Source organism: Choloepus didactylus, chromosome 10 (genome assembly GCF_015220235.1).
Source record: "Choloepus didactylus isolate mChoDid1 chromosome 10, mChoDid1.pri, whole genome shotgun sequence".
Lineage (NCBI taxonomy): Eukaryota > Metazoa > Chordata > Mammalia > Pilosa > Megalonychidae > Choloepus > Choloepus didactylus.
The window spans coordinates 80,763,391-80,779,951 of record NC_051316.1 but is presented as its reverse complement, the minus strand read 5'-3'; the positions used below and the strand labels follow the sequence as shown (position 1 = coordinate 80,779,951).

The 16,561-nt window shown below is 34.3% G+C and overlaps 1 pseudogene; it reads right to left on the bottom strand.

Annotated features, from left to right (window-relative positions):
* Positions 1–15,203: 15,203 nt before the first annotated feature.
* On the bottom strand, positions 15,204–15,725 carry LOC119545244 (annotated as a pseudogene).
* Between the last annotated feature and the right edge of the window lie 836 nt (positions 15,726–16,561).

Below are 16,561 nucleotides of genomic sequence, written 5' to 3'. Positions count from 1 at the left end.
GTACTACTCAGTGACAAAAAATGAAATATTGTTACAGCGGCAAAGTGAATGGATCTCAGGGAATTTATGCTGAATGATAAAAGCAGACCAAAAATAGTACATTTATGTAAAATTCTGGAAAATACAAACTAATCTGCAGTGACAGAAAGCTTTTTAGTGGTTACCTGGCGATTGAGGGAATAGTGAGATTACAGAAGGATAGGAGGACATTAAGGAGGATGAAAAAGATATTCATCACCTCGGTTGCAATGATGGCTTCATTGGAGTATGCATAAGTAAAAAATTATCAAATTGTATACTTTAAGTAGATTCACTTAATCATATGTCAGTAAAGCTGTCAAAATATGTTGGAAGAGATCTGGATTGAGATCTCATAAATTTCCTCCACAGAATAACTATAAATTGCATGGCTAGCTTCATGCTTAATTGCATTAGAGTGTTCACTATCTCCCAGGCAAAGTGCTTAATATTTAGAAAGTTTGGATAAAAACAAACCATTTACTTTATTGAAAATGAAGTGTTTATGCCAGAAAATTCTCTCCTTAACTCCAGAGTAATGTTTTGGGCTGAAAGAATAAATTACTCGTCTTTCACCTGACAATAATTCCTAGCGTACCATTCTTGTCCTTTTCCACATGTGCCATGTCTTTTTTCTTAAAGGAAAAGATCCCCAGCTGCTAATAGTTATCTGTACATCATCTCATTTTTGTGCATGATTTAAATTGTTCTAAAATCTGATTCTCAGACTAGTCTAGGGATCATAAAGACTGAACATTCTTGTTAAGTTCAGTGGCAGTACATAGCTCTCAGTTATTTTAGCCCTCTAGAGAGATATGAATCAACAGTAATGACATAAGGATTTCCAAATACACTCACTAGAAAGGTCAATAACTTGCTGCTACAAATTTATTTTGTCTATTAGTTATTAATATTTGGGGAACATTTATACTACTTACTTAGTGATAAAACCCAACTTGGCCATCTAAATTAGATATTGATTACTGTTTATTTTATTTAACCTTTTTTGGGCATTATTTATTTTATTTTATTTTTTTGCTGAATAAACATAGGATTTTTATATAAAACCAAAAAAAAGACACATTTAAAAAAGTTTTACATCTTTCCAATATAGAAACAAAATATAGAATGTCCTGCTAAACATTTTTTCAATATCATTTTGATAACAGTCACAGGATGTTTTTAAGATATATGTCAAATAACATCTATTTTTTTAGTAACTTGTGGACAAATCTTTGTAAGTCAAAGGTATGTGAATTCAGTTCTAAAAGCAGAAATCTTAAAATCTAATTGTGAAGATAATGCTTGAAGTATAAAAACATGAATTGGGCATTTTTGTTACCATTAGTTCAAATATTTATTCTATGCCCAATCACAGAAAATAATACCTAGGAGATTTTGCAGGAAAGATAACTTAATAAAAGAGAACTCTTGCTCTCAGGGAGCCTAACTTATAAGTCCATGACCCCTTTCTACAACTGTCCTGTAAGAGGCCTCATGTTAAGTTGAGATTAAATACTTCCAGAGACTCACAGTTTCTTGAAGCAACTTAGTCCAATTTTGGGCAATGCCAATTTTGACACTGTTACCTAAAATGAAATGCAAGAATTAATTAAAAATTGGTTTACAATAGGTGCTACAAGCAGTTGCATGAATAATTGTTCAATGCTACCATAATTTTTAATGCAATTTTATTGAAATATAATCACATACCAAATCATGCAAAGTATACAATCAATGGCTCACAGTGTTATCATATAGTTGCATATTCATCACCACAATTAATTTTGAACATTTTCTTTACCCCCCCCAAAATAACAAGAATAAAAAAATAAAAATAAAAAATAGCACCCAAAATATCCCTTTCCCCCATTATATACTTACTTACATACATACATACATATATATGTATGTATATTCTTTATTTTATTACTTTTCTGCCAAGGGAATGTCAGTCACAAGGTTTTCACAATCAAACAGTCATATAATAAAAGCTGTATAGTTACACAAACCATCATCAAGAATGAAGATTACTGGATTACACTTTAATAGATTCAGGTATTTCCTTTTAGCTATTCTAGTATACTAGATTAAAGGAGTATCTATATAATGCTTAAGAATAATCTCCAGAATGACCTCTTGACTCTATTTAAAATCTCTTAGCCACTGAAACTTTATTTTGTTTCATTTCTTTCCCCACTTTTGGTCAAAAAGGCATTCTCAATTCTATGATTCCAGGGCCAGGTTCATCCCTGGGAGTCATGTCCCACATTGCCAGGGAGACTTACATCCCTGGGAGTCATGTCCAATGCAGGGGGAAGGGTAGTGAGATTATTTGCAGAATTGACTTAGATATACAGACAACATCTGAGCAACAAAAGAGGTTTCCTGAGGGTGACTCTTAGGCGTAACTATAAGTAGGCTTAGTTTCACCATTGGAGAGATAAGTTTCATAAAGGCAAGCCTCTAGATTGATGGCTTGGCTTAAATTGGGTGCCCTTATTACTTAAAAGAATAGCAGGAATTCCTCAGGTGGGGAAGTCAAATAGTTCCACATTTTCCCCTGGTCCCTTGAGGGGACTTTGTAAATACTTCTTTGAATTTTCTGTCCAAAATATTCTGGGATGTATTGGAGTATTATATTAACCTGTACAGAATAACAAGAACTCATTCCCTCTTCTAGGTCCTATGTAATTATAATATTTAAATAAACTGAACAGACAGGTTAAATTAAACAGCGTGCTACAGAAAATATAAATTTTGTACCAAATGAATCTCTTTTCCTTTGGTATCATACAGAAGTTGGAGTTTAAAATACAGTCAATAGCATCCTTTACCCTTAGTCTTAACCAAGTCTGTTTCATTCATAACTCTAATTGTAGAGTTACTTTCCATTGCCATATGGAGTAATGCTGACTTTCAGAGCTGCTGAACTCCAACTCTGAGTCTCAGGTGTCACACAGATATCCAAATTTCCAGGGAACTACCAGGTTATACACAAAGAGCACAGCATCTCAGAATTTAGAAATAACAGCTAAAACTCAGGAATAGATGTGACTGCTGTAAGAGCTTACCCTATAGGCACCTTTACAATAAGCCTTGTTGAACATTCTGTACTCCTTAATCATTGATTGCCCAATCTCTGCCCCTGTTCTAACCCCAGATAACCTCTGTTCTCAAATTCAAGTCTCAGTGTTTGTTCATTATAGTTAGTTTATATTAGTGAGGCCTTAAAATATTTGTCCCTTCATTTTTGGCTTATTTCACTCAACATAATATCCTCAAGATTCATTCACATAGTTGCATGTCTCACAACTTTAGTCCTTCTTGTAGCTGCTCAATATTCTGTTGTATGTATACACCACAGTTTGCCCCTCCATTCATCCATCAATGTACCCTTAGGCCACCTCCATCTATTGCAAATTGTGAATAATGCCACCATAAAAATCAGTGTGCAAATGTCTATTTGTGTCCTTGCTTTCAGTTCTTCCAAGTATATACCATGTATGGGGTTGCAGCCCTACATCCAGCATCCTGTGGAACCACCCCAACCATTCTACTCTCCTACCAACAATGAATAGCTATATCTCTCTCTTCACATCTTCTCCAACAGTTGTATCTTTGTTTATTTTTTAAACAGTTTTATTCACACATCATACAATCCACTCTAAGTGAACTATCAATGGTTCCCAGTATAATCACATAGTTGTGCATTCACCACCATGCTCTGTATGAGAACATTTCCATTTCTCCCACAAAAAAGAAGAAAAAATTAAAAAGTAAAGAATAATAAAAAATAAAAGATGAAAGAAGAGACAACCACATCAACGTAAGAACACCAGAACTCTCCCTTATATCCCCCTATTACTGACATTTAGCTTTGGTATATTGCCTTTGTTACAATTAATGGAAGAATATTACACTGCTGCTGTTAACTATAGATCCTAGTTTGCATTGATTATATTTTTTTCTGTATAGCATCCCATTTTCAACACCTTGCAATGTTGACATTCATTAGTTCTCCCTCATGTAAAAACATTCTTATATTTGTACATTTAATCACCATCATTAGTCACTCTAGGTTTCACTGTTATACAATCCCATTCTTTATCTTCTATCTTTCCTTCTGCTGTCACACATGCCCCTAGCCTTCCTCCTTCAACTGTACTCACACTCATATTTGTTCAGGTTACTTAAAATATTGTGCTACCATCACAGTATTGTGCTATCCATTTCTGGATCTACACAATCAATTCTGTTGAACCTTCTGTACTCCTTCAGCATCAAATACCCAACCTCTATCCTCATTCTGTCTCCTGATAACCTGTATTCTCAACTTTAGCTCTCAAAGTTCGCTCATCAATGTTAGTTCATATTAGTGAGACCATACATGTCCTTTTGTTTCTGGCTTACTTCACCCCACATGGTGTCCTCAAGGCTCATCTGTGTTATTATTATTCCTTCTTGCATCTGTGTGGTACCACAGATAATAATTTTGCTGAGTGACATTACAAGGGTGGGCATGATTTCAATGCAACAGATCACACTATTAAGAAATCTTGCTTAATAATCAGCTGAATTATTATTTGTGGGGTCTATCTTAGCAACTTGGCAGACTATTTCATACTGAGGACACTAATTTTTTTTGGCAATTTTGGTAAAAAATAAAGAAGCAAAAGATAGGAGAGGTACAGGGAGTGCTCAATGCTAGAAAACACATTTATTTTTCAGCTTATTTAAGAAAGGGAGCACAGGTTTTGTGTTCTGTTATTTTCTCCATATTATTTTAGTCTATCATTCTTCTCCATGTTAGTTAGAGGACACTGTGCATAGCTGACACTAGATGGTATTGTGGTTCCTTCATTTCATCTGGCTTCCTGGGTGAGAGGAATTTTCTGTCTGTGTCATCAGTGTGCTGCAATGTATTTAATGTGAGAGCTGAATATCCTAGGGACAAAATAGTTCTTTGTTTATGAAACATGGTTTAAGAAAATGAGAGAACTTACTAGCCTGTTTTCTAGTTCTAAACTTAAGGTTTTAACTCAAATACTAATATTTGTATTTTGCCAATAAAATACAATCAAGAATATAAGAAAGAAGGAGGCTAATGGGGAAATGAAAAAAGGAATTTCACTGTGTATAGATATTTTATTTAAAATGCTGCAGAAGTTTAATCTTTATCTATAACCATATCATAGAATTTTCTGTTTATTTTCTCTCTTCTTTTTTGACTTTAATGGGTTCTCCATATCAGAATTTTTATTTTGCAAAATAAATTAACTTGCATTTAAGTATAATGCCTATATTTGATCACAGGGCTGACTGAATAATTTCAGTACTCATCAGGGTATTATTAATGATAACATTTTGTAACCATATTATATGAAGAAGTTTGTTAACATAAAACATGTCAATATCTAGCTTGGATATTTGGGTCATATTTTGCCTTGATCTGTAAAACTATTCTCTTTCATTTCTGCTTCAGAGAAATGTCTGCCCATATTTCCAGGCCTGGTTTAATGTCACTTTCTCAATGAATCCATTCAAATCTTTCAGTTTATGTGAATCCCTCTTGAGCTTTCATCATACAATATTCATTTCTTGCAGCACTTATGATAGCCTGTTATTACTTTAGTAAATATGCATCTCCTCTGCCAAACTTAGAGCCAGGCTCAATATATTGTTCATATTTGATTCTGTAATGTTAATGCAGGGTAAAGAAATAAATGAGTATGAATTGATTTTTTTTTTTTACTTAAAAAACAACACATAAAAAGATATCTTGAGTCAAGCTTACCTTTACTACTTTATGAGAAAACAATTTGGGAGAGTAAAAATTAGTCTTCACTCTGTGTGCCAGTTTGAATATATTGTGCCCCCCAAACGCCATTATCTTTGATGTAATCTTGTGTGGGCAGACGTTATCAGTTTTGGTTAGATTTCTTTGAGTGTTTCTTTGGAGATGCGCCCCACCCAACTGTAGGTGATAACTCTGATGAGATATTTCCATGGAGGCATGGCCCCACCCATTCAGGGTTGGCCTTGATCAGTGGAACCATATAAATGAGCTGACAAACAGAAGGAACTCAGTGCACCTGAGAGTGACATTTTTGAGGAACTGCAGCCTAGAGAGGAACATCCTGGGAGAAAGCCATTTTGAAACCAGAACTTGGAGCAGACACCAGCCACGTGCCTTCCCAGCTAACAGGTTTTCTGGACACCATTGCCATTCTCCAGTGAAGGTACCCGATTGTTGATGTGTTACCTTGGACACTTTATGGCCTTAAGACTGTAACTGTGTAACCAAATAAACCCCTTTTTAAAAAGCCAATCCATCTCTGGTGTTTTGCATTCTGGCAGCATTAGCAAACTAGAACACTCTGTATTCATAACTGAACATTTCCTTAAGATGAAGGATCCATGTTTCATTAGAAAATAGTAGTTTCTTTCCACACTCTTTAATATATTCAGATTGTAGCCTCCTTCAGGTAAGGACTATTTTGATTCTGTCTCAAAACAGTATATATTTCCACATGAAATGTTTTCCTCCTTTCTGAACAACTCTTTTTCAAAAGCGGTTAAAAGTAGCCATTTTCCCAAATGTCAGGACAACTTACAGGAGAGCCAGTTAGGGAACTAATTAAGCATTAGATGTAAATTAGTTCAGGCAGCTAAAGTCTGAACGGAAAAGGCAGAGAGCAGTTCTACCATTAAAAAATATATAGATGTATATAGGGGAATAGGGTCCAAGAGAATGAGAACAATTCTACAGCCAGCTGTGATGATAATCAACTGGAAACAATGAGACATTGGGACAACTACAAGTTTGAGATCAATATTCCAGGAATGCTCAATGTTAATATAAATGGAACACGGTCTGAAAACTTTTGTTGTCAAGGACCTGAGTAAATATTTTGAACTTTGTGAACCATATGGTTTTGGTCACAGTGCTTAAATATGTCACTAGTGCAAAAACAGTCTTAGAGCATAAGTAAGTAAATGAGTGTGCCAAATTTGGTCCACAGTCTCTATTTATAGACTCATGGTCAATAAAATATAAAGAAAATGTACATTATTTTTAATATAAATATGCAGGGTTTGTATAAAATATTGTATTTATCTATGTTGATAGACACTGTGTTCTATTAAGAAAGTGACCAGATTTAAATATAAGCAGTTAAATCCTACATTTATTTCAACTTTAACAAAAACCTAATGAAGCTGTTTTAAAACTTCTCAGAATGAATTAATCTCTCCTCATTTCTTCCAATGGTATCATGTTCCGTTATTGCCATAGACTATTTTTTATTGGTGTTCATTTAAGAAGTCATTTTCTTCACTAAAAATGTAAACTCCTTGAAATGAGGTAATATGTATTATTCAACTCTATTTAAAAAATTTTAAATATAAAGATCACATTTAATATCAAAATATTCTATGAAAATTCAAAAGCATGCAATTATATTTTAGCATTCATTGATGATTACATAGTAACAAAAAACTTATGAATTTAGTAATGAATTATATTTAATGGTCATAAAATCTAAAAACACTGGGAAAAAGGCAGATAGAATAATTATCTGGAGAACATTTTTAATTCAGTCCATAAATAATACTTGGCATAATTTGTATGATGAATAATTTGCAAAACCCCATAGTTCCTCAGTCATGATTCAGGCTTACTGTCAAGTATTAACTTAAAATACCATGTCTTCTTCAATGATGATGGTGGACATGTGTTTCTGCAAAATAATTTGCTATAATATGTGTCTATCTAGAGTAATATTTTATAGGTGTCTAAGTATTAAGTATCCAACCCAAATAAATAATCAAAGATGTGGCACCATATATGTTGAAAAATGTTTTAGGTAACCTTAATCCATCTAAGGTGGTAATTCTGTTCTCTTAACTGTGTAATTAATTCTTCTACTCTGGGAAGATAAACATATGAGAAAAGAACTGACAAACTAAATCAAATAAATATTATTTATATATATATTCAAGATAATCTGAATGTCTGTGCTCTTTAGAGACTAACATTTTAGTCTTGAAACTTCAATTTAAAACATGTAATTAATGTTAAAAGTGATTTTAAGTCACTGTTCTCCCCCCCGCCAACATGGGATCTGACACCCAGGGGAGTGAATCTCCCTGGAAACGTGGAATATGACTCCCGGGGAGGAATGTAGACCTGGCATCGTGGGACGGAGAACATCTTCTTGACCAAAAGGGGGATGTGAAAGGAAATGAAATAAGTTTCAGTGGCTGAGAGATTCCAAAAGGAGCCGAGAGTTCACTCTGGTGGGCACTCTTACATACAATATAGACAACCCTTTTCAGGTTCTAATGAATTGGAGTAGCTAGCAATAAATACCTGAAACTATCAAACTACAACCCAGAATCCATCACTCTTGAAGACACTTGTATAAAAATGTAGCTTATGAGGGGTGACAATGTGATTGGGAAAGCCATGTGGATCACACTCCCCTTTGCCCAGTGTATGGATGAATGAGTAGAAAAATGGGGGCAAAAAAAAAAAAAGTCACCCAGTGTTCTTTTTTACTTCAATTGTTCTTTTTCACTTTAATTTTTATTCTTATTATTTTTGTGTGTGTGGTAATGAAAATGTTCAAAAATTAATTTTGGTGATGAACTCACAACTATGTAATGGTACTGTGAACAACTGAATGTACACTTTGTATGACTGCATGGTATGTGAATATATCTCAATAAAAATGAATGTAAAAAAGTGATTTTAAGCTAAAACATATAAGGAAAGTCTAAATTTATAAATTATTTTAATATTTAAAAAATTGATTTATTAGATTTATAAGATTTGATTATGTCTTCATGCATTTGAAGTACTTAAAAGAGAAAATCAAATATTTTATATTTATAATTGAAGTTTAAAATATTTAAGTGAATCTACCTAATTTTATGAATTGGACTAAACATTTATGGAAATTTAGTCTTTTTCACTTGAGTCAAGACAACGTTGTTTAAAGAACAAGTGAAAATAATGTTTTTATACAGAAACATCTATGTTGCAAAAATAGAGTAAGATTTGAAAATTGAAAGCTTAAGGAAAATGAAGTTTTAACAATTCTATACTAAAAAGCAATCTATTAATCTTAAAACCAAGGAACTCTAATGAATCTGCTATACCTCAATGAAAACTCACATTGACGTCTAATGGTAGGAGAAAAGTTAAATCGATTATGGAATATATGCAGTGATGATGATATTGATGAGAGCTAATGTTTACTGAATCCTAAGTACATAAGTAACAGAAACTTATTTAATCTTCCTGACAATACTGTAAGGTAGGTATAGTCATTATGGCTTCTGCCAACTGAAGAAGAAACTGAGATTTAGGATAATTAAGTAGCTTGGCTAAGGTGAAACAGCTAGACAGTATTAAAATGAAAGGGGGGAATAAAATGAAACCCTCAGAGACAGGGAAAATGCCTAAAGACTTTCACATCCCTCCCAGAAAATTTCTTTGAGATTTCTTCCCAGAAAATTTAAAAGATAAGAGGATTTATAAACCTAAATTTCAGCAACATTTTTTTCTAATAATTGTTGTTTTTCATCACAGAAAGAAGGAAAACCTGAGATGAAGAAAAATATCTCTAAATATTTAGTGAGTTATGCATGCTTTTCTAATAACATTTTATAAATTTAAAATTTATTTAAAATAAATTTTCATGTTTGGGTGCATAAATATTTCATATATATATATATTATGCATGGGTGTACAGACATGGCACAGGGTAAATAATGCAAATATATCTAAAAATTGTTTTGCAGATGTGGTTAAGTTTCTAAATTTAATAGTTAATCAGTAACAGGATTTACATTGTCTTATTGTCAATGATGCTGTCTTGGTATTGGTTTTGGCATCAATAAAATTCTTGTTGGGATATTACAAATTTACTGTAGGCATTTTTCCCCAATTACTTGTAATAAAGGAAATAATAACCCAGAATGAATGAACAATTTGTAATGAATATTAATGAATAGCATTTCCTCAGAAAGTTCTTTTTAAAAATCAGATTCAAATATGACATCATTAAGGACAAATAATGACAATTCTTCTCCCTCTCCTTTTTCTCTTCTCTACTATTACATACACACAAGTACACACATACATATCAATACATTATAGCTAATATATGTATGCATATCCTAATACAGTTGTCTTCAAAATAGATTTGGCAGCAGAAACAGAAAGGAAAAGATGCTGTATAGTTTTATGAATGAAGATGATGTACAACAATTGTTTGGCTCACCTGAGATAGAGTATGAACTTTTATCAGTCAACAAGTATTTATTGAGTGCCCAGAGTGCTCTTAAAAGTACAAAATAGAAAAGATCAATAAGGCCACCTAGTCCAATCTTCTTGCAGTATTAAGAAAAGTATTTCTAAAAAATACATAGCTCTGATACACAGATTCTTACTGAGAAAGTTGCTGCTTCTTTCCAAAGATCAATTTCATTTAAAAACTCTCCAATGTGAGGACAAATGTTCTTTCATAGTAAGTGATGTTTGTTAAAAAAAAAAAAAAATGACAAAAATTTTATGAGCAGTTTTCTTCAAATAAAATGATGACAGGTGGAAAGGATAGAGACTATTTAAGAAGAATCCAGAAGGCATAAATGGACTTGCCATTTGCAAAAATATATTAAGAACATTAGAGAGTGAGTATAGTTTAGCAATAGAGTTTCTATTGGCTTTTTATCACAGAGGTTTGCTAGAAAGTTTTATGTAAACATGACCATCATGAAGTGGATTTCATTTCCAAAAAATAGTTTTTAAACAGAAGTTTTATTTCTCATTAAATGATGCTTCTTGTAAGTCAAGATAAAAGTTTAAACATTTTTCTTTTGCATAGAGAAGAACATTTTTAAACCAAGATTAAAAAAAAAAAATTTGCAAAGATTTATACATGCTCTGCTATGTTGATGGCAAAACTGGCTCATAAAAGGTAGATGTATCCAGTGAAAAAACACATTAAGATAGTAAGAACTGTAACCTGAAATTCATTCAGATCTTTACATTTGAACCTATATGTTTCAATTTTCATTGTGGTAACATATATCCAAAAAATTCCCATCTTAACCACTTATTTGTACAATTCAGTTTTAAAGGCATGGATATATTGTGAATAATAGTTTGACAGACTGAAATCAATGTACATGTAATATTCACAACATTTGTTAAGGAAAGCAAATACAAATCAAACTAATGCATAGACTAGGTCTTAGATTCATGGCTTTTAGACATCAGTCTTGTCCAAAATGTTCATTTTAAAGATGTGAAAACCTATAATAGGTAAGATATCTAATTTCAGTCACATTTATTAGCATTTATCTATACATAAATATTGATTTCAAGTTATATTAAAACAAGATATTTATCACATAAAGTTTTAGTATTCGAGAGGCTTATTATGGTCCTATGACATTTACATTTTTTATTGAATCTTTTTATAAGCAGTCTAGCTATAAACACATCCATCTAAAATCTTTCAAACTTTCCACTGCACTGGGGCTGAACTCCAAATTCATTCACATGGCCAAAAAAGGGCTGAGTGATTGACTCCTGGCCCCATCTCAAACCTCATCTTGTGCAATTTGCCCATGTATTTACTCACTCCTGCCACACCAGCCTTATTTCAGTGCTACAAAACTCCGTGATCACTCCCACTCAGGACTTTTGCACATGTTTTTTCTTTGCCAGGAATTTCCTTACTCCACATATTTAAGTTTTAAGATAAAAACTTGTATATTTTAAGTCCTCAATAAATAATGAAGGAAAGAAGTTTCAGTTTCTTGAACAAATTACCCTCATGATTTTTCTCACACAACACCCTCTTTCTAGATTGCCCTTTTTCTTTGTAGTCAGCAGAAAATCAACTCATCCTTGACGGTCCAGGCTAAGCATTTTTCCTAAAAAACTACCCTTTCTTGATTTCCTCTTAAAAATTTGATTACACCTTTCATGCTTTCTCACTATATACTCTGAGACATAATGTTATTTACCTTATGGGTCAAAGGAAAAACACCCCCATAATGAGTAGAGTGATGGAAATAAAATTAAAAGATTATTGTTTACAGAAGTCAAGGGAGGAGAGACATTAGTGGGAATGGTGGAGTGTTCTAGTTTGCTAATGCTGCCAGAATGCAAAACACTGGAGACGGATTGGCTTTTATAAAAGGGGGTTTATTTGGTTACACAGTTACAATCTTAAGGCCGTAAAGTATTGAAGGTAACACAACAGCAATTGGGTACCTTCACTGGAGGATGGCCAATGGTGTCCGAAAAACCTCTGTTAGCTGGGAAGGCACGTGGCTGGCATCTGCTCCAAGTTCTGGTTTCAAAATGGCTTTCTCCCAGGATGTTCCTCTCTAGGCTGCAGTTCCTCAAAAATGTCACTCTCAGTTGCACTTGGGGTGTTTGTCCTCTCTTAGCTTCTCTGGAGCAAGAGTCTGCTTTCTATGGCCATCTTCAAACTGTCTCTCATCTGCAGCTCCTCTCTCAGCTCCTGCGCATTCTTCAAAGTGTCCCTCCTGGCTGTAGCAAGTCCGCTCCTTGTGTCTGAGCTTTTATAAGGCTCCTGAACCAACCAAGGCCCACGCTGAATGAGCCGGACCACGCCTCCATGGAAATCATCCAATCAGAGTTATCACCTACAGTTGGGTGGGTCACATCTCCATGGAAACACTCAATCAAACAATTACAATCTAATCAACACTATTAGGTTGGCCCATACAAGATTACATCAAAGATAATGGTGTTTTGGGGAACATAATACGTTCAAACTGGCACATGGAGTAAGGACCTCCAAAAATCAAATCCTCCGTAAAAGCAATGGAAATATTGGCAAAATTTGTCAAAGTCAATTTTTTTCTGAATGCTGGAAATTAACCAAAATCTTGCAACAATTCAAGTAGTATTTATACAAGAAAGCAGCTGAAACTCAGTAAGAACAGCAAACTTTCTAATATTGTAACTCACCGTACTCCCTTTCCCCTCTCTCCAGCTCCACAGGAGCTTTGAAAAACCAACAGCAACTGTTTCAAGAAGTGACTCTTCATCACTGCTGAAAGTGCCCAAGAGTTGAAGGTCATCATGAACTTTAACATCAGTTTAATGGCAGTTTTAGCAGCATGATGGGAAGAGAATGGAGTGCACTTTTCATCCAACATGACAGTCTATGAGTGGTTGGTTAAACAATAATTTGCATGGCTCAGGAAAGGTCTCCTTAAAACTGAAACATTGGAGGGAAGAAGGGAGAATGCATGAAAAAATAACAACTAGAGAGGAGAAATATGAAATAACCCAAGAACTTAGAGAAAACTAGAAGATACAGTTATCATAAAGAAAGTTGTTCATTGTGTCAAATGCTGCAGAAGTCTAAATAAAATATGAACAAAAAAAGTGACCATTGCTTTATACAATTAGAGGATTTCTGCAGACTTTATTGATATTACTTCAAGTAGAATGGCAGAGACAGGGGCCAGATTATTACTGTTATTATTATTATTATTACTATTAGTATTTCGTAAAATAATGATTGGAAGATAGAAAGTGGAGACAGGAAACAGACTTTAAAGAGAAAGTGATGATTCAAGTAAGGAAAGATGGAGGTCAGAGCATTTAAGGAGAATGAAGAGTCCTCTTTTATGTTGGAAGAGACTTGAGTGTAATTCAGGTTTATCTTGTTTTATGGAAAACTGACTTAGGGACTGCTGAGACAGGGCTAAACTGAAAGTTCGAAGAGTTTGTTTATGTTTGTTTATTTATCATCGGGCTATTAGTCTGGAAGTACTGATTTAAAAGAGCCATTTTGGAAATAGATGTGGAAAAGGAAAAATAATCTGCTTTCAGAATTCATTGCATGATATTGTATATAACTTATTGTTGAGGATAGTTTTGGTACTTCTATGTTTTATTTTACCTGCTGTTATCTCTTATAAGAGACAGATTGTATATAAAATTGACTTGAATCAGCATTGAGGGAATATGCTAATTCAGCATGAAAATTCACTAAACTGACACACCATACCACATAAAAACATAATACAAACAGATTAAATAAGATAGAGAAGGAACTTCTTTTATCCTCATTTTAATACGGTGAGAAAACTTATAAATGAAAATCTCAAATAACCAATATTTTATTATAACTGCTCCAGATATGTAAGAAATATCTAAAATGTGCTTCCTTTTATCACTTGAAATTCCAGTTGTGAAGAGAAAACAGCTACCTTTAATTGGTCTTATAAAAAGTGAGAATGGTGCTATTTAACCTTATGAAGTCTGAGTGTATGTGTGTGTGTACATACTATATTTGATGTTGCTGCCTCTGAAATGAAGCCTCTTTTCATCAGAATTTTTTCCACATGTGCCTTTTATATTATACTTTCATATATCCTGAAAAATATGTAACACATTTAATCAAATTTTCAAGTTCAAGATCAACGAATCATCTTAACCAAATATCTCACATCAAAAATGAGTAGATACAAATTCTTCAACAATTTTATCTATATCACAATCAGATAATGACTTACCTGAGAACAAAATCCATATATTGAGGCTCAGAATTAATATATACATTTTTCTTGATCATATTATTAATGGGTCTTGATTCCAGAGTTTGAAACTTGTTCTTATTGACTTGGAAGTTCACATTATTTCTTCCATATATGGGGCCCTCTGATACTTTTTTGTCTATAATATTTACTTGATTGATTATATTGCATATTCGAATGAATGCAATACACTCCTTTTTAAAATGTAGTAATGTGCATGAAAAATCTTATGTGCAAGTTCCATATTATTTTAAACTTCATACTAGGAAAGATAAAAGTTTTTCCACTATGTAGTTGGAGATCTCTAGAAGAGTACATGATGCATTTTTTTCATACAGAATACCTGAAACATTATTACATTTTACTTCATTGCACAGTCACCAAATTATATAGTTATTACAATTGGAAAAACATGAACCAGCTTATCCATTTAGGTCCCCAAATATTAATTATATAAAATTCAAAGGGATAACAGTATGAGGCTGCATTTTTGTTCTTTTTCAATAAGTAGAGAGGTGGTAAAAGATTTGGCATTTTCCATCTTTATTCTTTAAGTCACACTGCTATTCCCAAGGAGGCCAGTATTATACAATACCAAAGACCATGGACAGTTACTATTCAGAAGACACCTGAATTCAGCCATTCTGATCTGTATCATAGCATCTGAATGTATCTGCCAATCTCTGGAAGACTGTGCAGTTTTGGATGAAGTAATAAAAGTGATCTCCTCTCTTCTTTGCCTGTCAAAAACTTCTGAATAAGGATACATGACACTGGTCAGACAGCCAGTAATCCAAAACCTGAGAGTGCCTGCTTGAGTTCATCTTTGTCAATCGTCCCAGAATGGTCCTGGCTATAGATGCATGAGATGTTCTGCATCTGTGATGTCTTCCAGACACCAGGAACCTCACTGAAGTGCACACCAGCCTTGCAGTCTCAGTCAAGCATGGATATGATTGCCCTGAGGTCAGTGAATAAAATGGAGCCCATGTACTTTTGCATAGGGCTTACTGAAGCTCCTTGCTTGATATCACGCCACTCCTGTCTCTAGCAACCCTGCTGGGATCAGACACCAGTTCTCTCTGCTTCTTCCCTGCTACTGGCATTTTGGGGTCCTCTGATGTTGAACTTCTGTACCAGTCATTGTACAGTCAGGAAAGAGAGACCACACCAGTTATTTTGAAGAAAGAATTCAATATAAGAAGTTGTTTAAATGTATGTTGGAGAATTGAATACGCAAAAGGAATACAGAGGTAGCACAGAGATAAACACAGCAGGAAAAATCTGCCACCTGTTAGGCTAAGGGAACAAAGTGGGGGTCCAGACATCTAAGGAGGGGGCTCACCCAACAGTGCTGCTCCCTCGGCAGCTAAGAGCCTGGACCTCAGCCTGCTGAGGAGGGGCTGGCTAGTACTGGCATATCTGAAAGGGTGTGATAAGATTCTTTTGGGGGGTGTGAAAGAATATGGGGAATTGGAACATCTGCCACTGTGGGAACTAATGACTGAGGGGCCCTGGATCACCGCAGCAGGGAGGCTGACTGACCCTTCCTCCTCCAGCCTTGCACTCTCCCTCTACTGCCCCCTGCTGCCAGAACCTAACAGGGAGCTAGCTTGCAAAGGTGAAATGTGGCTTAGGACTGGATAACATGCTCCATCCCTCAAGACAGGGGCAGAGAGAACTAAACCAAGTCCAGAACTGAAAGTCAGAGAGTGGATGGTGCTCTGATGGGAAACTGGGGGTAGGATTTTCAAAAATAAGGAACAGATGCTGGGAAGCCAAAACAAGTGTCCACTAAAACTCCCCTATAGAATTCCTGTTTCCCCCCAAAATATAGGAATACGAGGAGCAACATGAGTGAATGCTGCTTGAAACCAGTTTTTCAAAATACCTTTCACAAGAATAGAAACTTGGTTGTAGAAATATAGATTTTTCTGCCTCT